The sequence below is a fragment of the Panthera tigris genome, chromosome B2, assembly GCF_018350195.1.
Source record: "Panthera tigris isolate Pti1 chromosome B2, P.tigris_Pti1_mat1.1, whole genome shotgun sequence".
Taxonomy (NCBI): Eukaryota; Metazoa; Chordata; class Mammalia; order Carnivora; family Felidae; genus Panthera; species Panthera tigris.
In genome coordinates, this window is record NC_056664.1 from 117,403,291 (window position 1) to 117,426,772 (window position 23,482).

General features: G+C 40.2%; 1 protein-coding gene across 1 annotated transcript in view; it reads right to left on the reverse strand.

The window, feature by feature from the left end:
* EPB41L2 (erythrocyte membrane protein band 4.1 like 2) overlaps positions 1 to 23,482 on the reverse strand; it is a 139,605-nt gene that overhangs the window by 87,290 nt on the left and 28,833 nt on the right.

The following is a 23,482-nucleotide window of genomic DNA, read 5'->3' on the forward strand; positions in this document are numbered from 1 at the left end:
AGATGTAAAAGCCTTGGACAGGCACAGAAGAAAAACTCATAGTCTAATCAATGGCAAAACAAAGTGGTGACTCATTTCCAATGAAAACGCAGACCCCTGGGAACACTCAAACTGCAAGGTCAGGTCACACACACCCCTCCATCCCCTGCATAGACAGAAGCTGGCCCCTGGACTACAAGTGAAAACTGAACACGCCCTCAGACTTTTTCATTCTCAAGATGAATGCCCTAATGCCATCAAAATAGATACTTATTAGTTAATCCACTATGTGGAAACTGAGGTCTCCCACGCATTTATCTTTAAAAATGGAATAAGAGGGGCACCCAGATGGCTCAGTTTGTTAAGCGTCCAACTCTTGATTTTGGCTTAGATCATGACCTCACAGTTCATCAGATCAAGCCCCACACTGGGCTCTGTGATCGCAGCAGAGCTTGGGATTCTCTCTCTCCCTCTCTCCCCAAATAAATAAACATTTAAAAACAGAACAAAAATGGAATAAAAGACATTTTAACTTCAAATGAGTACAACTCTGATAAGGAGTTTCAAAAGACGGTCTTCAGAAACTCAATGCAAGGGCCTGTTTTTCTCTCCTCTAACCTTTCTTCCTTCTCTTTGTGGGAGCAGAGGTGGAAAACTCATGCCTGAGAGACATGCAAAGGAGGATCTGGAACTTTCATTATTAAATGTTTTATAGTAATGTTTCTTTTAAAAAGAGGGGAGCAGAGCTAAGGTGGCAGAGATATAAGGGGACAAGGATTTTCCTTGTCCCTCAAACACAGCTGTAATCGGGTCAGATCACTTGGGACATCCAGGAAGTCAATCTGCGGAGTGGCAGAACAATCTCCACAGGTGGAGTGAGACCGCTTGGTGGGACAGAGGTGCATGTATGTGAAAACTGGGGGAGATAAATTGGCACGGGTATGGAGGGTAGGGAACTCCTTCTGTGGAGAGACTAAAGAGAAAGAGAAAGAGAAAGAGAAAGAGAAAGAGAAAGAGAAAGAGAAAGAGAAAGAGAAAGAGAGAGGGGCTGTGAAATTGCAGTATCCAGTTAGCACAAGAGGCAAACCTCTCCAGACCACAGACTGGGGGACGAGAAATACGGTGAGTGCCAGTTTCTATTTTGCAAACAGCCTTAGGAGCTGAAACTCGGAGCTTTCTAAAGTGCACAACTTTCTCCAGACTGAAGCCAGAGCCCTATGCACGCACCTGGGGGCAGAAGGAGCCAACCCTGGGGCGCAGTAGGATCTCAGGGGCACCCTGAGAGAGAACAGTCCCTTTCCTCAAGCACTGTGGGAAGAAGGTTTATTGCCTCCCCCAGGGACAAAAGACTTTTGCAGGCCTAAGCCAAAGGCCTTTATCAGCAGGGCAGAGTGGCGCTACCCCAGAGCAGGCTCTGTGAGGTGCAGGGCCCTTGAAGACACTGGGTTTTGAATCCCAGCTGAGTGCGTGGGAGAGAGCGGAGTAGGGCAAGTCGACCTATTCTGTGAGGGCTGCCTGAACAGCGTGGTTTGAGACACCTGGTCTGGGGAGCAGAGATTGGGGGGGGGGTCGTCATTTTTCTCCCCATCACCAAAGGTGGGGCTTCAGGGAGCATCACGGCAGTCCCCCCATGGAGGTGAGACCCGCTTATACCAAACCTGCCCTTCCGTGCCTGGTAACTGCACATCTACCCAAGTAAGATTGACACTGACCGAACCAGACCGCCTCTCCTCCAGACCAGCACAGCCACGGCCCCAGGGACCAATAGCTGTGGTTTTTTTAAATTTTTCTTTGTCTTTTTGTTTCTACCCTCCTCTTTTTCTCTTTTGGAACCAGGCTCATAATTTTGGATTTGTTTTTGGTGAATTACATATACTAATAATAAATATACATACGTGTGTGTGTGCATGCGTGTGCGTGCGTGTACATTTGTTCAATCAGGCATTTTTTATTCTTTTTACACCTTTTCTATCCTTTATTTTCCTTTCTCTTTCTCTGGATTTAGCATTATAATTTTTTTGATTCTCTGTTTGGTCTAATTCCCCCCCAACCCCCCCCCTTTCATTTTTCTCGTTTTATGGGATCAGGATTCCCCTTACCTTTTTCTTTTTCCAGGGTTTCTTCAATGAACAAATCAAAGCACACCTGGTTGAAAGTCCAAACACTCCACCACTACAGGCAAGCAGTTTTCCAGAGGACTGACCAGTGGGACTGAGCAGCCAAAACGCAACAACAGGGTGCACACAACATACACCAAAAACACTTCCTGAAGTGCCAGGCCCTGAACGGTGTATGACGCCTTTTTAATGTAATAGTGCTCGCAGGTGCGGGACACAGAACAAGCTATTAAGACACGCAAAAGACAGAAACTTAGCCAAACTGACAAAATAGAAGAACACAATACAAAAATCGAGAATTCTGAAAGCAGTTAGGGACAAACAGGCCTTAACCCACAAGGGTAGACACATAAGGGTTGTAGCAGACCTGTCCACCGACACTTGGCAGGCCAGAAGGGAGTGGCAGGAAACATTCAATGTGCTGAATAGGAACAATCTGCAGCCAAGACTCCTTTATCCAGCAAGGCGGTCATTCAGAATAGGAGAGATAAAGGCTTTCCCAGACAAACAAAAACTAAGGAGTTCATGACCACTAAACCAGCCCTTCAAGAGATCCTAAGGGAGACTCTGTGAGTGGAAAGCAGTAAAAAAATAAAAATAAAATAAAATGAATACACAGAATTATACTAAATAGCAGAGGAAAGAAGGTGAAAGCAACACAGATTATTTCAACACAGCAAGCACTGTACCTTCATTGTATCACTACAGATTCAGGAAAGTACTAAGGACATTTAAAATACGTATGTGTGTCTATGTCTGTATATTCAAAGTACATACTAATAGAGTATACTAAGGAAGTGTACTGAACTCTGGATTCCAAATGCCAAAGTTTTACATTCATTTCCATTACTAACAAATTATGTGACTAGGGACAAGATACTTCACTTCTATTTGCCTTACTTGGCACATCTGTGAAACAAGGGAATAAAATCCACCACAGACTAGAGTACCAAAAATTGTAATACAGAGAGCTTAGAACAGTATATGTGGCACATAGTGCTTCATCAGTATTGGCTCCTATTGTTATAAGCTGGAGAGTTTTGTAACATGAAAAGTGATTAATTTCACTTACATGGGATTTTGGCTTAAGCTTTTAAAATGAAAGCTTCTCAATTTCATTATTTGATCTACATGCAATTATTAACCTATATAATTAAAACTTTGAGTTTGGAGGCATTCTAGAGTAACTTTATGAGGAGAAGGGAAGGCAAAGCAGACAGCTGGCTTTCTTAAATGTGCAGTAAAATCATGGTCCAGGAGGAGATACGGTTGCAAATAACAGCAATGAATATTTTAAAGGTAATAAATAAGATAGAATTCACTTTCTCTGACGTGAACTTCAACAACATTGTTCACTTCAGAATCTGTAGTGAGTAGAAAATGGCCCATCATCATAGGTGGTCATAAGATACTTCTTGAATCAACTGGAAAAACATTATGGTGTACTAAATGTAACATACTTATTTTAATGAGGTGATATTTAACCTACTCAGGCTCCCAGTGACTGACCATAGCCACAATTTCAGCACCCACTTTGAAATTAGGAACTTTCCTTATCAGAGATAACAAAGCAAGCAAACTACTATAGCTCCTGCCACATCTATCTACTTGAACATCATCCTCTGTGCATTTCTAATAAAGGACTCACAAAAGACATTTTATTTACTATAAAGCAGAAATTATCTTCTTATTTAGAAAGATGCCAAAAAACTCAAAAAGCGCTAATATAAGTTGTCCTTTAACCAGATAAAATTTCCCAAACTTACCATTTCTACAAAACATCTGGCTATATGTGACAACTACTTTCAAATGAGCAAACTACTAAAACCGTTAGACATCATGAAGAAATGTAACAGAAACAAAAGGAGATTCATACTATTTGATAGTATGAATGCTATTGATATTGACAAATGCTATTTGAAAGCAGGGCCAAAAGAATATTTAAGACAACTAATGTCTATTAACACATACCTCTGTTCAAAGAGGAAACCTATTCCCAAACTGGCTTAAAGTGCATTTTTATTAATAAATCATACTTTCTCACTGGTTTCCATTCAAAAATAGAAACGTGCTCTCATGGACAGAATTCCCCCAGAAGATTAAGAGTAAAAACATCCACAAAGCTCACCACCACAATTTGGCATCAGTGTGCTGGGCAGCATGGGGCGGGGAATGAAGGGCATCCACACAGGGGCTGGAGTCAGCCCTAGTCCCTCCCTCATCAATACCTTGTAGGCACTTTACTATTACTAGACAAGTGAGACAATAGGCAAACCAGATAGTCTCCTTAACTGTAAAAGTAAGTCACAGGTATCCCACAGCTCACTGTGCGGGTCAAGTTAACCCAATGAGACAGTACACATCAAAGTGCCAAACCAAGTGCCTTCCTCCATCAGCTGAATCCTGTCACAAACTGTTCTTTCACTGGCCCACATCTAACAAACATCAGAGTATCTTCTAGATGCTCAGATTGCTTCTCCGCTATGCTCTCCTTCCCTTCTCTAGGAAACAGATTTTAAATGCTTGATTAGATCTTAACTGCATACACGTATTACTTAAGCTTCCATTCAGCATCTCCACCCTTAACGAACTCAACATCTGGCTGGAAAAGCAAGAATGTAAAAATACCGTACGACACGTACTAAAAGATGCATATGCAAAGTGCTATGGAAACACCAAGAACAGATGAGTAACAGGGTCTGAGAAATACCACAGCTTTACCAAGACTGTAGCATCTGAAATGAATCTTAAAGGAAATGATTTCTTTCAAGGCAGAGAAACAGCATATTCGGAAGAACTTAATTTCCCCTTTGGATGTTTATAGAGTCTGATGCGGCCAGTTTCTATTCAAGTGACACTGGAGACTATAGGAAGATGAAAAAAGTAACCCATCCATAAGAGACAAGCCATGCAGTTTGCCTGCCAGTTATACAGTCCCACTCGCACACGACTGCAAGAGCTTGCCAGGCTAAAAGGCTCAACGTATTCTGATCCAGCATCTAATACGTATTAGTTCCTATGTTAAGACATCATGAAAACAATGATAAATAAGACATAGATGGTCTTGGGAACTTTACAGTCAAATGACAGAAAAAAATAAAAAAAGAAATCCCCCAAGGGAAAACCAAGTCCTGTGAATCTATGCCTTTAGAGATAACTAGCTCCCTGGTCCAGAGGACATAGCCAATGGCCCTGGAGATAGCTTCATCCAATAAACAGCTCTACTCAAAGACAATGTCTTACTCTGGGCATAAAAATTAACCAAATACAATCGCATCTTCCCTCGGGAGTTTAAATACAAGATGCACGCGCACGCATGTACACGGTTCTCCAGCAGAGTGGTATCAACACTGAGGTGAAGATAGTGAGAAGGCAATCAGCAGAAGCCAAGGGTATCATGAGGTAGACCTCTAGTTGCCAAGCATGTTCCATTGGTCTCACTAGTCCCATGAGATGTCCCATGTATATACCCACATCCCCCAGAAGGGGAGTGAGAATAGGATAAGGAAAATTCTGCTTAATGTACATAACTACTAGGCATGCAGCTTCCTATTTGCATGTAAGATACCCTAGGAAGTTCTATGGTGAAAAAACGTGTTTCCCATCATTCAACCTGATGTTCCCCAAAATTATTTGGCTAAATAAAGCACGGTCATATTTTAATACAACACTTACTAACTTACTCCATATCAGAATTACTGTTCTCCAGACCATTTATCTCAAGAAATGCGGGGAAAAAAAGATTACCATGATCTGGCCCTCAAGCAGATTTTGGAGAATGGCATTAAAATTTTTTATTACTATTAGTATGATTTATTAAACTTAAAAAAAAAAAAAAACAGTTCACCCATTACCTTGTTGATTCAAAAATGCCAAAAAAAGAGAATTTGGTTTAAACTGGTTCAGAATTGGATGCATCTAGCTGTCTGGCTGAAGCAAATGATTATTCCCAGAGATTAAAAAAAAAAAAAAAAAATCCCAAAAAATATAATCAAAAAATCAAAACACATACAAAGAAACCAATCACTATTATTATTAGATGCAATATCAGAATCAGATCTTCATATACTGTAGATAATGGAATTATCAGGTACAGAACACAAAATAAGTATGTTTTACATGTTTAAAGAAATATTATAAAATATAAACTATCAAAAAGCAGATTCTGAAAAGAACCAAACAGAATATCTAGAAATAAAACCTGTAACAATAGATTATAACCCAAATGGGCAGATTTTGGCACGGTTAAAGAGAAAACCAGTGAACCTCAAGATGAATCTGAAAAACGTAACCAGAATGCAACAAAGAAAGATGGAAAATATGAAAGAATTTCAGACATGGAAGACAGAATGAGGAGGTCTACATGTATTTCATCAGAATTCTAACTGAAGGGGCATGAAGGGGCAACTGGCTGGCTCACAGAGGAGCACGAAGCCCTTGATCTCAGGGTTGTGAGTTCAAGCCACATGTTGGGTACAGAGATTACTTAAAAATAAAATCTTTAAAAAAAAAAATTCTAAGTGAAACCAATACGGAGAATAAGAGGCAATAGACATCTTGCCTATGTAAAAGATGTAATAGTTGATTAATGCTAAAACTCTCAAATTAAGAAAACTCCACGGATCTCGAGTCACATAAAATGAAATCCATTACTCTATAATCACATTATTCCATCATTTTATTATTCTGATTCATTAACATTCAAAAGGTTTTGACATTCTTTTTTAAAAATAATAAATATAGTAAAGCCACCAAGACAAGAGGGAAAGAAACAGGAGCTAAGGAATAAGGATTGATTGTAAGAAAACTAACAGAAAACCCAGAGAAGTTACTCTTAAGAAACCTACAACGGATCCGCTTGTGGAAGCTAATTCAAAAAGGCAAACAAAAGACACGCTTCTTCTCCCATTAAGAAACTATATCAGACTATCTCATGTTGAATACTACATATCCAGGGTTCCACGTGGTTACGCTTTATGAGTGCTCCTCTTCAATCAAACTTGCCCATAGCGGTATGACCCAGTGGCTCACAACTTCTCTTTGCCTTCACACTGATCACTTTGTGTCACACTCCACAAATAATGCTCACGATTCAGGGGAAAGGAACCAAGACACAATTCATAACGGTAACACAGAAAGACGTGGGGTGGTATGCCAGTTGAAACTGTTCCTTCTCCCCTCCAGATTCCAGTGTGTACCGTCTCTTTCGTTAGAATCACTGATTCTCAACTGTATTGAGGAAAAATACTGCAGTCAAATGCCAGTGACCTGGATTTGAACAACAGCCCCACTTCTTAAGAGCTAGGTAACCCGAGGCAAGTTACTTAACTTTGCTATGCCTCAGTTTCCTCTCTTTCAAATACAAATACTTCTGGGGGGTCTGGGTGGCTCTTTCGGTTAAGCGCTCGACACTTGATTTCAGCTGAGGTCACAATGTAAGGGTCCTGAGATTGAGCCCTGTGTCAGGCTATGTGCTGAATGTTGAACCTGCTTAAGATTCTCTCTCTCCCTCTGCCTCTGCCCCTACCTGGCTCGCCCCCTCATTCTCTCCCCAAAATAAAACAAAATTAAATAAAAATCAAATATAACCACTTACTGTATAATAGTGATAATTAAATGAGGTGTATTTAAAATGCTTAATAAAATATTTGGCACTTTATGTGGATTCATTCAAAGGCAGCTGAAATCACAGGACCTTTCTGAGCTGCCCTAAAACTAATTGATTTTAAATATGATTAAAGAGCTTTCACACTTATTTCATCCAGTCTCATTTCACAAATGAGAAAACTAAGGTTGCAGAGTTTAACCTATTTAACTTTTCAGTCTGATTTCCTGAATTTCTTTTGAAGAACACAATTCCTACTTGTGATATCCATAAACATTAGCACTCAGTAGCATCCAGGAAGGCAACTTCCTCCTATTATCATTGTTTTGACTTTTTTATAAACAATTTGAATTCTATTTCATGAAAGGACTACAAATATACATTTGTTAACCAAGCAGAAAACACAGATATTTTGTTTTACTATGTGCACTTAAAATACCAGTACAAGTACCTGTCATAGCACTTTGGGGGTATTGCCCCAGATAACAAGGACCGTGGACTTGCCAAGACATACTCTCAAATTTCTTTCCTTTTTTTTTCATTAATGTTTTTGAGACAGAGAGAGAGCATGAGCAGGGGAGGGGCAGAGAGAGAGAGAGGGAGACACAGCATCCGAAGCAGGCTCCAGGCTCTGAGCTGTCAGCACAGAGCCCGATGCAGGGTTCGAACTCACAGACTGTGAGATCATGACCTGAGCTGAAGTCGGATGCTTAACCGACTGAGCCACCCAGGTGCCCCTCAAATTTCTTTCTTAACCTGATTTATCTCCAACTGTTGAAACACTACCTCTAGAAAAATCTCCAAATTCTCTTTTCCCATAAAATCTAATCTCCCGATAGTTACCTTTCTCCTTCAAGCACTTTGTTACACATCTACGGTACTTATTCTTATATTCTACTCCTTTTGATATTACTTTTGGAGACTGAATTCTTTAAGCAAAAGTATGTCTTACTTTAACATCTTCCAGGGCAGCATTTCATTGAGTAACTAGCTCACTAGTAGGTCAAAATATATCCATTGGATGGAATGGCTTCGTGCCATGATGCCAGCCAAAAAGTTGGCCGAGCTGAGTCTAGAATTCAAGCCTCTGGCTAGCAGTCTTATGCAATCTCCTGGATCTAGCTCATGGACTACCACCCATAGATATTCAAGGAGCTAAACCAAACACACACTGCCAACTACATTCTGGGAGAAGAACAGCCACAGACCTACATTTCATTTTCACAATTCTACATTGTACTTAAACTCTTCGTTAGTAATTAGAGCATTTCCAAATACTTCTTGGGAACCGGAGAAATGACAAAAGCAGAAGTCAATCTGCCTCTCTTTCTCTTAAGAGCAGGCCATGCCCCACCTTTATGCAGGAGGAGGCAGGGGGAGTTTTATAGACCCTTTACATTACTTCACAAAGACATCAGTTTCACCGTTACTTCCTCTTGCTAAGCGAAAGCATGCCTTTGCTTTGTATCCCTTCTACCACTAGAATCTTTACAGATTACGAACTGTGTCGATTGCTACTCTATTAGCACCGAGTTAATTAAACCACTAAAACCATAAAACTTGCCAACCACACTCCAAAAAAATCTTACTTTCTATATTAAATGCCAACAAGCTTTACAATCTCTTTTTCCCTGTCTGCCTCTCCCTAACCCCACTTACAGCACAGACCAGAAATAGAAAATCACTGGGCTGAAAAATTAAACAAAAAAAAAGTCCTTTGGTCTGCCTTCCAGGTATCAGATTTTTTTTTCTCCATTATTTAAAAGACTACATAATATATTAGAGAGCTCCAAAAGGGGGGGGGGGGGGGCGGGAAAGACATTTTAGATGGGTTTAAAATATGTTAGTCAAGGACTGAATTAAAAAAAAAAAAAAGAAAAAGAAAAAGAAAAGAAAGGCAATCTACAGCAGACCCAGCTGAAGAAAGACAGACTGGAATCTGAGAAGCTGAGCAAAGTCCCCCATGCCTGTCTGTTATTTGTGGCATTCACTATTGAGGCCAAAACATGACATTTCTGGAGGCCTCTCAACTTAGAGGAATTTGTGCAACTGCTTACCCGGCAGATTGCAGTGGATGCCAACACCACTGGCGTTTTATAAAGCACCATCACGGTCTCCGTGTAGGCCCCTCCACACTGTAGTTATTGTGTGCCGAGGACAGAGTGCTGGGAAGTGCACAATGCAATGCATACATTACACCCCTCGAACCATGTATTTTGCACTAGCTCTAAACTACACTATGCAAATATAAAAGGCCAAGGAGAGAAAGGTATGCAAAGAGCAAACACAACAACAGATACATTGTCAGGCCATGGAGGAAATCAAAGAAAACCATACAGAAGAGTAAAGAGAGAGTCTCATATAGTCTGAGGCCATCATTTACCAGATCGTTCTTTTCCTACCAATCTGGGTGAGCTGTCAATACACCTCTGTCCCAAAGTTCACTGAAACCCCAACAAAAAGGGGTGCCTGAGTGGCTCAGTCGGTTAAGCATCCAACTTCGGCTCAGGTCATGATCTGGCGGTTTGTGAGTTCGAGCCCCGCGTTGGGCTCTGTGCTGACAGCTCAGAGCCCGGAGCCTGCTTCCCATTCTCTGTCTCCCTCTCTCTCTCTCTGCCCCTCCCCCCTCATGCTGTCTTTCTCTCAAAAATAAAAACATAAAAAAAATTTAAAAAACAACAAAAAGGAAGACACTATACCCAATTATTGTGTGTGTGTTGAAAATTTAATTCCAGAAATAAATGAGCCATTTATAATAAAGATTTTTAAGTTTCCCTGATTAATAAGAATTAAATTTGAAAACATTTTTCCAACTACTCAAAAAGACATGCATATTATAGAAAAAATATATATACATCTATACATAAAGTGAGTACAAATATGCACATACATGTATAGATACACACATATGTATCTTACTCTGAGTAGTTGAAAAGTTTGAATAACTTTTTCATTAGTGATCAGGAAAACTGTGTATATGTACATCCACAAAGAAATAAACATACATTATCAAGATTATGTAGCGTGTAGGTTTCTTTTTTTTTTTTAATTTTTTTTTTAACGTTTATTTATTTTTGAGACAGAGATAGACAGAGCATGAACGGGGGAGGGTCAGAGAGAGAGGAAGACACAGAATCTGAAACAGGCTCCAGGCTCTGAGCTGTCAGCACAGAGCCCGACATGGGGCTCGAACTCATGGACCGTGAGATCATGACCTGAGCCGAAGTCGGACGCTTAACCGACCAAGCCACCCAGGCACCCCGCGTGTAGGTTTCTTATAAATCACCATAAGTAGAAGAAATTTTTCTTATATACTATTCAAGACCAGGCTACAAAAGGGAAGGGGGGGGAGGGAACCTCACAGGTCAGGTCATTATAAGATTTCTATTTCTTTTCCATTACACAGGATTCACGGGGTTAGGATTGATTGTGGAGCAATTCTGCATGTTGTGGACATGAACAACATAAAATAATGTAGTTTTAGGTGTTAGAAATAAAAATGCTACTAAAACAAAAACACACACGAGACCAGAACAGACTGCACAATACCTCCTGGTAACTAAATCCTGCAATAATTTTAAAGGAAACCCTAGCAAAGCTGGAAGCATAGAGGCTCACCTTTAATGCAAATCATACGCACCCCTTAATGAACTCCTCAAGGACAGAGGAATGTGCCTTTCATACACACCGAAAGACCCTGTTTCACAAACACAATGCTTCTAGGTCCATACAAGTCTAAATGCAGTATTTGGACAGAATGTTTCTCTAACCCAGTGTGCCGACTCTTGAAATGTTTCGGAATTCTTAACTGGGCACACAATTCATCTCATAAGCAACCAGGTAAGTTTAGATTACAAATGACACAGAAAAGTAGGTTTCATTTCTATGCTCTGTGGACCACAGCAAAAACAACAAAATCCTGCTACTAATGTTATAAACAAACCAACGAACACAGCACACTGTCAACCACCAACCTGACTCTATGGACATGGCCCTTCTTCCTCCCAAAGCAAATAAATGCTTAATTTTCAGTCTTAAAAGATAACACACTGTTTGGGGGGGGGGGGGGGAGTGCCCTGGGTGGCTCAGTCGGTTGAGCATCCGACTTCAGCTCAGGTCATGATCTCACAGCTCATGAGTTCGAGCCCCACACGGGGCTTGCTGTCAGCATGGAGCCTGCTTGGGATGCTCTGTCCCCCTTCTCTCTGTCCCTCTCCTGCTCATGTTTGTTCTCTCTCTCTCAAAAATGAATAAACATTAAAAAAGGGAACACATTAAATTTTTAATCCTTCATCCACAATCACATTCTATATTTCTAAGGTGGTTGTAATTTAAATTTCTGGCAACCCAGATGCTTTCATCAGCTTTCAGGACACAAGAATCAGGTCACTGACCAGAGGGCACACCCTCGAGGACTTCTATCTCCACAGTGCAGAGCAGCCCTGCACTGTTGAAAGGGGCTGTTCCAGAGACCAGTTCCCACTCCTCTCACCAGCATGCTGGCTCCAGGGTAATCCCAAAGCGAGCCCTCAACTGGGGATGCAGAAAACCTCACAAAAGCCCCAGAGCGACGGAGCTTGAAGCTTATTAAACAGACCCGATTTGTTGATGAAATGTAAATATCTGCACAGAAATTTTATACAAGGGATTGTACTTAATTTTTGGCTTTGTCTGTAACTAAATGATGATAAACACCCCTGTCAGTTCTAATACATGTCATAAAAAGTGGTCCCTTAAACATCTTCCTTTCCTAATGAAAGTTGAACGAAACAGTATTGTAGCGTATCAGGAAAGAATCATCTAAATCTTCATTTGTTCTAAGTGAACAGCTGCTAACTGGCCTGCAATTTCTCATATGCAAAATCCAACTACATTTCTATTCTTAGAGTTCTCGTTGATTTTGGTGGTAAAGGAACTCATCTGATTTTTTTTTTTTTTTTTTTTTTTTTAATCCAACTGGCTGTGGACAAGGTCTCTCTCCCGACTCTCCAGTAAGAAGATAAATCCTTGGACATTAGGGATTGGTTTATTCAAAACTGCAAAATAAAGTGTATTGTTTTTAAATCATGTGGTGTTTTCTTACTTGTAAGAGTACTAACTAAAATCTAGAGTCTAAGCAAGTTCTTTGTATTACGAAGCCACTGTGCACATATAAGTGGTGTCGGTTTCCATTATGGGCCTTCCAAGTCACTAAGTTACTGATAAAATATAAAAAACATTGTCAGGAATTTATCCAAGGCATGGGATATTAGTGTTTTCATCCAAAATCCAAGAAAAAAAAAAAAAAAAGGATCCTGAGGAAAAAATAATCAGGCTTTTTAAAAGATAACAATTGCAGTTAATCAAGTCCTTGCTACAACGTGGAGTGCTGCTCAAAGCAAATCCCGACCAGACAATCAGAGCCAGAGTGAGGAAACAGCTGTCAAGTAGACACAGACACTTAGTCAGACCTCCTGCAGTCTCCATGGAGGGTCTCTACTCCACTCACTTTCCTACCACTAGAGGAAAATACCTCGCCAGCCATATTAATAAATCAACAAGGGGCTCATTTATGAATTCACCCAGTATCTGGGGAGCAGGGGTTCCGCAGAAGGTGCCTGGCAGAAGGGATGTTACAGCCTCTCAGAGCAGTTCTTCACTCTTGTGCCTGGCATCAAACCCAGGATCTTCAGAGGTGACACCCGCGGGCACCTGTACTTTTTAAATTTTTCTATTAGGTTTTATTTCTTACAACAGTTCCAGGTTCACAGAAATTGAGAAGGCACAGAGATTTCCCATATACCCTCTAGCCTCACAAATGCATAGCCTCCCCCACAGTCAGCATCCCCCCCGGGTACATTCGTTACAACTGATGAACTTACACTGACACAGTCATAGTTACCCGAGTCCATAGTTAACATCAGGGCTCATCCTTGGTGTCGTGCATTCTATCAGTTTGGACCAATGTATAATGACACGCGTCTACCATTGTAGAGTAATTCCACTGCCCTAAAAATCCTCTGTGCTCCTGTATCTTTAAAAATCGCAACCAAGGATTCTGACCGTGAGGCAACTCAACAGACCCCCTCTCCCAGAGTTAAGACTATCTGCCCTCACACCAAAGTCCATTAGCTTTCTGTCTGGCCAGGCACCATGCAATGCTGTACATTCACCTTTCTTCCCTTTCAAAGGCTGAGACACAAAAGCCAGGACCCAAAGGAAAAGACATTAATTCTTCAAGATTTCACTAAAAATCCTTTAAAAAACAACTGGTTCGCAGAGCCTGGTAACATAAAATTTATCTGACAATCTTTAATAACAACTATCTTTGAAACTACATTTGAAATAAAATGATCAACAAATGGAAAAACACAAGACACACACTTGACCACAGATCTTATGTAGATGTGATCATAAACTGGGCCCAATGAAACTATTCTCACCTGTACTGGCCAGGAGTGTTTAAAATTTCTTTTTTTTTTTTTTTTTTTTAAACAGTGGACCAAAGTAGAAGTTGTAATGCAGAATCATCTTAAATATTTACTTTATTACAACTGTAAAACAGAGGGAAACGGGATCTGATGCAAAAAGAGAGGCCTCGAGTTTTCTTTTTTAGCAACAATAATTTTCTTATACCTCACCACCTGAATTTCTGATTCTTGAACTCAATGACAAGCAACTTTTGGACAATCTGAGAAAAAAAAATACATTTCATTTTGAGATAGCACAGTTTTTAAACACTGATCTGAGGCAACAGTGTTTCCATTCAGCTTGACATTTTTTCCCCAAGTAAAAGTTTTTTCATTCCTGGTGGGTGACTAACAAACTCAAGTAAAACCAAAAGGAAAATGACAACAGGGTCTTTGTTCACCATAAAGGCGGGTTGGGGGGGGGGGGGGGGAGTTGGGCGGTGCTGGGTGAATCTTCAAGACTTTAGACTTTAAAGATACATAAATTAACTCAACTACATAAGGAGAAAAACTGTGACGTATCAGAGAGAGAAACATGGGGATTCAGAAGCAAGGAAGTTAGAAAGTGTTTGGGTAAGTGCGGCTCTGATGCCTCCCCAAAAGGCTACCTTACCACCAATGTGTCTACCTGATCCAAGGACGCCATAAATCCAGCTTTCTAGACTGACACAAACTGCCTTAATGTTTTCTCGTGCCTTGGCTTCACTAGTGAAATTTTACCACTTAGGATTCTTTAGAGACAAGAGGTTTCTTTTAAAATGCAAATAATCTCTTAGAAGGCAGTACAGGTAATCAATCATTCACACACTGAAGTCATTCACTCAAATCACGGACGCTCTCATTACTTAGCTGAGAAATCTGCTACATTTGAGGAATTAGGAATTTAGATTCTAGAAGAAGAAAAAGTAGGCAGGAAGCATGTAACATGTTTTTGTATCATACTGTAAAAGAATAATATCATCACAGAGGTAGGAACAAGGAAATCTAAGGGAAAAAAGTACCAAAAAAATAGGAAAATAATCTGAGAAAAAGAAAAGATTTTAAGTTTTGGCCTGAGTTAAAGTGAGGTAGAAATTCTGTCTTTCACAATCAACCTGGCAATCTAATCACCTGTGCACTGTCTCAACAGGAAAACATACGTTCTAAATAACTCATTTGCTGTTGTATGGCAATGTATAACCTGTTCATACACTGGAAGCTTCCTTTATAAAGCCTCTTCTACACTAGGTATTTTGAATACCCAGATGGCCAACTCCAAGCCGTCCTGTATTATTTCTTCCCTAAAATGCAAAGTGACATGTGACATCTACTTGAAATTCAGAATCTTTTCCAACAGAAACAATATTTTTACCTGGCAAATAAGTTTCAGGTCAATCATTCTCGTTCCCAACTTTAACTCCCACCCAAGCCTATGAGGTGAACAATATACCAATGATAAGTACTGAAGCCCACGGTACAGTTTCTAACAGAATTTGGAGACAGTATAACATTTACTGGAAAACCTAAGTAAAATCAATACACCTGAGGATGAATGTTCTGACTGCAGAAGACCTAGGAATGCAGGTCTAAAACACTAAGGAAATACAGAAAGAGAGAGAGAGAGAGAGAGAGAGAGAGAGAGAGAGAGAGAGAGAGTGTGTGTGTGTGTGTGTGTGTGTGTGTGTGTGTGTGTGTGTGTGTGTGTGTGTCTAGTCCCAGTCTATAGCCCCAAATGGGCTTTTTGCAGGGGGAACAGTGGGAATAACAAAAAGTAAGAATTTATCAGTGTCACTTGGAAGGAGGCACCTGGCCTAAAAGCACAATTATTCTGGATCTTGGCAGATATATTCACCCTCCACAGTGGGTTGAAGACACCAGTTACTCTGTTGATATAATACCCCTTGCTCTGAATTTCATGTTCACAAAGATACCTTATGATTATCACCTGGCATCATTCAAGGACTTCCTAACTATGAAGAAAGGAATTAGTTGACCAATTAACATATACATTTCATTCTTCCTGGTAGTTATCTCTCCCTATAAATCATTCCCTAGCATTCTAATGACTCTGTTCATAGGACTGATCAGCAAGGGCCAGTTTTCTTCTCCCTGACTGACTTGGGCATGGTGAATAAAGAATATATGTGTGCCGGGATGTCTGGGTGGCTCAGTCAGTTAGGCGGCCAACTTCGGCTCAGGTCATAATCTCATGGTCCGTGAGTTTGAGTCCCACATCAGGCTCTGGGCTGACAGCTCTTCAGATTCTGTGTCTCCCCCTCCCCAGTTTGCACTGTCTCTCTCAAAAATAAATAAATGTTAAAGAAAAATTAAAAAAAAAAAAAAAGAATTAATGTGTGCCTAAAGCAGATAACCAGACTCTGCACAATGATCTCCCAAGTCCTATCCTACTGAACCTCCCCATCCCCTCACCCCCCATACACACACCAAACCCTGGGCATCCTACTGGTCTCCACCAGCACTGTGATCTTACTCTGCAAACTTCAGGTATTACCATTATCTCTACAAAGTTATGAAACACTGAGCAAGAGAGTGGGGTAGGGGGAAAACAGTAATGGAGTTTCTTTTCACCTATGTTGTGAGATACACCCAGATTTCAAAACATTACAAAGTTGAGCTGAAGTGCACTTTAAATGTGAGAAGTACGGTACCAATGTGGAGTTTTGTCTATTAACAGCCACCCTCCCTCCATCAATTTCTGTGGGGATAAATGAGATAATATTCTATAAATTAAAAAGCTTTATAAAAACGAGGCACCTGAGCGGTTCAGTAGGTTGAGTGTCCAACTCTTGATTTCGGCTCAGGTCATGATCCCAGGGTCATAGGATCGAGCCCCACGTCAGGAGCCTGCACTGAGCATGGAGCCTACTTGAGATTCTCTCTCTCCTCCTCCCTCCGCACCTCCCCTGCTCACTCTCACTCAAAAACAAAACAAAACAAACTTTATGGAAATGTTAACTCTGGACACTTGTCCTAATCACTACATCCAGAACAGATCCTTACTACTGGAAAGGAGTCTGAAACCCAGCCTGAACACGGGAACACAGCCTTTGCCCTCTGCTCCGACAAGCGAGGAGCATGGGCTCCGACAAGCGAGTCATAAGAGATGGGACTATTCCTCCAGGGTATCACCAAGGCTTGATCGAGAAATGTGCAGTGGACAAAATCACACACTTTATACAAAGAGATAATGACCCATATCAAAGGAATAAGAAATGAATTAAACCTATTAATTACCAAAACCAACATAACATATTTTAAGTAAATAGCGTCTCCATCTTTTCATTTCCTTTGACCTACCTCCACTCTGCCAAGAAAAGCCTGGGTCAAACCTAGCAACGGGGTTTGCTCCTAACAAAGGTTTCCATGTTATCATGCTATCCTTGACCAAGGAGGAAGGAGGCATGCAAATCTTTTTTTTGTAACCCCTTATTTTCTGCTTGGATATTCCTATTTAACCGTTTTTAAATAGAAAATGTAATGGGCCAGGTATTGCTGAGTTTTCCTAAACAGACACTTAAATCCAGGAGCCCCTTTCTCCCAGTGAAGAGCTGACAATTCCAGCCCATGAGAACGTGGTACTTCCGTGGTCTCTAACCCATAAACGGTACTTCATCAATGACATTCATATCCTACTCTTGCTTCATATGTGAAGTTTATCCTGGAAAGTAAAATTTATAAGCAGTTGTAGAGGAAAAATAAAATAGTTTCTTTTTATCTTCCCAGCAAGAGCAGGAACCAAATCGATATTTGAGGACAAGAATTATTTCTGAACACACTAGCTATATTTAAATGAATACAGTTTTGAAACCAAATTTGTAAAAGACTATGCAAATGTGACTTTCTTAAACTTCCTATTTTTCTCAAAAATTACATACCATCACTAAGGGACCTCAGCAACCCAGTCATTAAAATAATTCCTAAGAGGGGTGCCTGGGTGACTCCATCAGTTAAGTGTCTGGCTCTTGATTTTGGTTCAGGTCATGATCTCACAGTTGGTGGAATCAAGCCCCACGTGGGGGTCTGTGCTGATGGTGCAGAGCCTGCTTGGGATTCTCTCTCTCTCCCTCTCTCTCTCTGCCTCTCCCCTGCTTGAGAGTGCACACATCCATCTACTCTCTCAAAACTAATTTTTTTTAAAAAGTTTAAAAAAGTAAATAATACCTAAGAAATGAAAATATAACTTCCTTTTGTCTAACGTTTTCTATTATTCACTGTGAAGAGTGGAACCTGGCATAAATGGATGAAAAAAAGTATAATCTCTTTAAAAGTGACTAAAACGGTTAGAGAGGCTGGTATCAGACTTCTAGCCAGATGAGCGAACCAAATTTTTTTTAAAGTATCTTCTTTTGAATATTGCTAAGTACCATTTCCATTAAGACTTATTTCGAAAACCAGAAGCATCAACTTCTGCAGGCTAGCACATTCTCTGCAAAGTATTTGCTTAGAATGAATTTTGACATTTGATTCATACAGGCTTTCTGTGCTACAGAACAGCTTAGCATTCTCACTTGATTCACTTTAAACTGCTGTTACCAGAAGTATGAAAAGAGATCAATAAATATAACATCCTAAGACCCAGATTAATTTTCCTCTCTACATAAATGACCAGGGGATGAACAAAAATCAGACTCGGACGGGTTAAAATGGCATACTCCACACAGGACACACAGGTATGAGATGCAGTTAACAGGCAGAATGAAGCTTTTGTCTGAAGGTGCTATAAGAGTTAAAAAAAAAAAAAAAAAAAAAGTTAAAAGTAATATTCCTCATAACTTTTCTATCAGAGCCCATGTGTGACTGTTGCAGAACATAACAAAACAAAGTATGAAAACAGCAATCTGACAGATCCTATATCAATACCTGCATCATCCAGCCACCTTGAAGAAATTTTTTTCTGGGTACTGTACATCAGATTTTATTATGTTCTATTGCATTCAATCCCTTTTAAGATCCATATGCTAGCATACTATATTACAGTACTTTAAATATTCACGAGGGGAGCCTGGGTGGCTCGGTCGGGTAAGCGACCAGCTTCGGCTCAGGTCATGATCTCGTGGTCTGTGGGTTGGAGCCCTGCGTTGGGCTCTGTGCTGACAGCTCAGAGCCTGGAGCCTGTTTCAGATTCTGTATCTCCTCCTCTCTCTGAACCTCCCCCATTCATGCTCTCTCTCAGTCTCAAAAATAAACGTTAAAAATTTTTTTTAATCTAAAAAATACTAATGATAAATTCTATGTTTTTACTGCGCCACAGAATATGAATCCTGCTGTGGGAGGGACAGGATGAAATGAGTGGCCCCAACATTTGTGAAATGAACATACACAGGGAAGGAAGGATTCTCAAACCCGGGCCCCCTTCAGGCTCCTGCACACATCACCAATCTTGTGGAGAAGGGGAACAGGGAGATAGGATCAAGGAGGAGAATATTTAGCAAAATTTCTACAGTAGAGAAATAAAACTATCAGTTACATTATCTTTAATTTCTTCAGAAGGGAGAGCGGCGACTAAAAAATAAAACAGTAACAAGAACAAGAGGTTTTCTGAATTGTGTGTTTAACAAGAGATATTTTATGGAGTTTTTTATTGGCTGAGAGAAATAAGATTATGTCTCTTCATCTGATGAATTCTGTCAAGGAGCTAAAATTTTTTAATGCCTACGTATATTCTGGTGCATGAGAAAAATGCAGCTGAACCGATTTTCAAGTACAAACCTTACTCTGACGATGAGCTTCGTGCCATTTCTAACCTTCCTCAACCTTCAAATAATTTTCACTCAAAACAGAAAAATATTCAAGGACCCAGTGCCTGTTCTGCCACCACCCTCCAGGCTAGAGTGAAAACTTATTAAATGGTATGAAGCAGTCGATTATCAAGGAGTGAGCTTGCCTGGCAGCATGTGTGAGAAAGGGCCAGGAAGAGATGGATGCTGCCCTCAAAATTATGTCAAGATGCTTACTCACAGTGACAAGTTACATTTAAGTGTCACATTTAATGCTTTCAAAATACCACTGACGCAAGGGCAAGCCCCAGATTTTGAAACCAAAAATGAGGATCACAAAAAGGATAAAGCATGTGGTAGCATTCTTGACCGCCTAGAAATGAAAACCATATCCTTTTTTAATGTGCTCAGGAGGAGCGCTATTGAAAAGAGGCAGGGAATAAGGTATTAATTATATTCTCTTCCAGCCCAGCCTACACTCAGCCACCAAGCAACCGCCCATTTAAGTGAAAGAAGTCTTATGCCCTGGGAATCCACTTTCCCCTACAGGGCCCTGAGCTCCTAAAGGGCCAGGACCACATCATACCCATGTCTAGGGGCTCCTACCTAGCAGTTTGACTGCCTTTTGTAGGAATTTCATTGTTTTCATTCAGTTAAGCCCTTGAAGCGCTTCTACAAGAACTTAGCCTGCTGTTTCTAAGTATTTAAAAAGCAGGGTGGGAAAAAAAAGTTTAAAAAAAAAGTTACAGAGAGGGAAGGAGGCAAACCATAAGAGACTCTTAAATACTGAGAATAAACTGAGGGCTGATGGGGTGGGGGCCGGGGGGGAAGTGGGTGATGGGCATTGAGGAGAGCACCTGTTGGGATGAGTACTGGGTGTTGTACGGAAACCAATTTGACAATAAATTTCATATTAAAATAGACAGATAGATAGATAGCAGGGCGGTGGTAGACAGAAGTAGCAATAAGGGGTGGGGAAATACACATATTTACGTATACATGCAAATCTTTCTTTTTTAATTGGAGAGGGTGGAGAGAATTAGGAACAGAAATAAGCAAATGCAATCATTTAGCTTAGATAAGGACGAAAATTTTATACATACACAAGAAAGTAGAGAAAAATAAACCAACAATTACTTTCTATGAGTAGGGCACAAAGTCCTGTGTTAAGGCCCTATGGAGAGAAAGAAAGACCCTTTTCTCAAGGAACCAACACCTTTCTCCAGGTGAAGAAACAATAGGAGAAAAGTCAAACAACAACATAAGAGTTTAGCACTTTTTCAACACAATACAAGTAATTCTTTCAGAAGGCCGAGTGCATGATTAATTGCCAAATTAATGGTGCAAACAAGTTTAGAGGAAGAAAGAAAACATTCTAAAAGCTGAATGTGAGCTGGACGTTAAACAATGGGGAGGAATGGTGTGGCTAGGGAAGAAATCAAAACGCAGAGATGGTCTGATAAGAAACTTGAAGGAAGAGAAGATAATTTAGGATGTGCCTAAATGGAAGAACAATTAGGCTGGCAGAGGAAAAACTTCAAAAATCCAGTAGATAGTGATCAAAAGACAGTCTGAGGTCATTCCTTAAGAGAGTCCTGAACGCCCGGCTAACAAGTGACTTGAAAACGCCATGTTCTGCCCTGCTCCTGTGAATCCCTGCTGTCTTCAAGTTGAACCAAACTAACCACTCACACTCTTCCCACTTAGTAGATACAAGTTACTGAACAGAATTATCAACTTAATTAACTCCTTTTTTAAACTAAAGGTATAATTGGACAGACAGAGACCTTCACCTGGACCCATGTTGTTAGGATTTTATGTTGTACATAGTATGTGCCAATTAAATAGTTCCCAGCTCCTGGGGCGCCAGGGTGGCTCAGTCGGTTAAGCGTCTGACTTCAGCTCATCAGGTCACAATCTCACAGCTTGTAGGTTTGAGCCCCCACGTTGGGTTCTGTGCTGACAGCTCAGACCCTGGAGCCTGCTTTGGATTCTGTGTCTCCCTCTCTCTGCCCTTCCCTCACTCACACTCTGTCTCTCTCTCTCAAATATAAACATTAAAAAAAAATTAAAAATAAATTAAAAATAAACAGTTCTGAGTTCCTAATCCATATTTAAATCTAACACTTTAATGGGAGCGTATGTAAGGCCACAACTTCTAGATCCTCCAGAGACATGCAGATGGTTAAAACTATTTAATGGGGTACCCTGGGTAACTCAGTGGGTTGAGAATCCAGCTTGTGATTTTGGCTCAGGTCATGCATGATCTCATGGTTCTTGGGATCAAGCCCCACATTGGGCTCCACACTGACCACATGAAGTCTGCTTGGGATTCTCTCCCCCTCCACCCCGCCTATATGCCCTCCTCCCCCCAAAAATAAACGTTTTTGTTGTTGTTGTTGTTGTTTTTAAACTAATAAACCTAGTGAAGGGTCAGTGCTAGAGGTCTGAAAGAACCACCTTGAAGAGTGAAAGCAGAACAAGCAGTCAAGTAAATAAATAACACTCAAAAGCAATGATAATCAAATTGGATTTCTGAGACCAGTACTCTACAAAAGACAAGACGACCTTGACACATTCTACTTTCTGATAAATACTTCTATCATCAGAACATTGACGAAAAGAGCCTACATTCTGATCGCCTTATTCATAGCACTAAGGAAAAAATGGTACTGGCATTTGTGTGTGGGCAGAAACAATGCCCTCGATTCTCAGACTAAATCAACACGTGGGAACAACTTTCAGATGCCAGAGGAAAATGTGAGCAACTCTAACCCAGAATGCACATTCACTCTTGCTCCCAAAGTCTTGCAGGGACTCTCACATTTATTTTCAGACTTAAAAAAATATGTACAGACTTATCAGCTGTAGTAAAACTAGCTCAATCAGAGAAACAGAGGAAGCAAGTATTTTCATTCTTACTTTGCTATCTGAGAACAGAAGAAAAAAGAGGAAGTGACTGCCCCAAGACATCCAGAGTCAAAAGAAAAGGAAACATAGGTCTCTTGACTTTATATCCACAACTTCAACTAAGCCTTACTGTATTTTTTTCTTAGAGGAGAGAGCCCCGGTGTTTTCACACATGGAGTATAAATGACGAATGGCAATTGTCACGAGTCATATAGCTGATTCTCTGCAACAATCATGCACAGTCCAGGAGACTCCCTAAAATTCTTCCCATTCAAATTCTGGTACCAAAGGAGCTTGTCACATACCATTAAATATCCCAATAAGATAAAAACAGACGTACCGAAGAATAGAAATTATAGTGTTTTATTAAAAAATATAATCCTCCAAGTTTTCAAAAAAATACTTGAGATCCTTTATTACCAATTGATAGTAAAATTTTATAATTATTACTATAAAATGAAAGTGTAATTTTCACTAAATACAATGAAAAAATACCTCACACAAAGATTTGGAACAAATGCACACAGACAGACTAGGCCTTGGGTCAAAATTAATGCATGATTTAGCAATAAGCCTATTGTTACATAAGCCAAAAATAACATTAATTAAAGTCAAGCCACTTCTATATTATTTTTTTTTTCAGTTAACTACAATCATTCTCTAAAACTTCCCTCTTATCCAATATTTATGCTCACAAATATTATG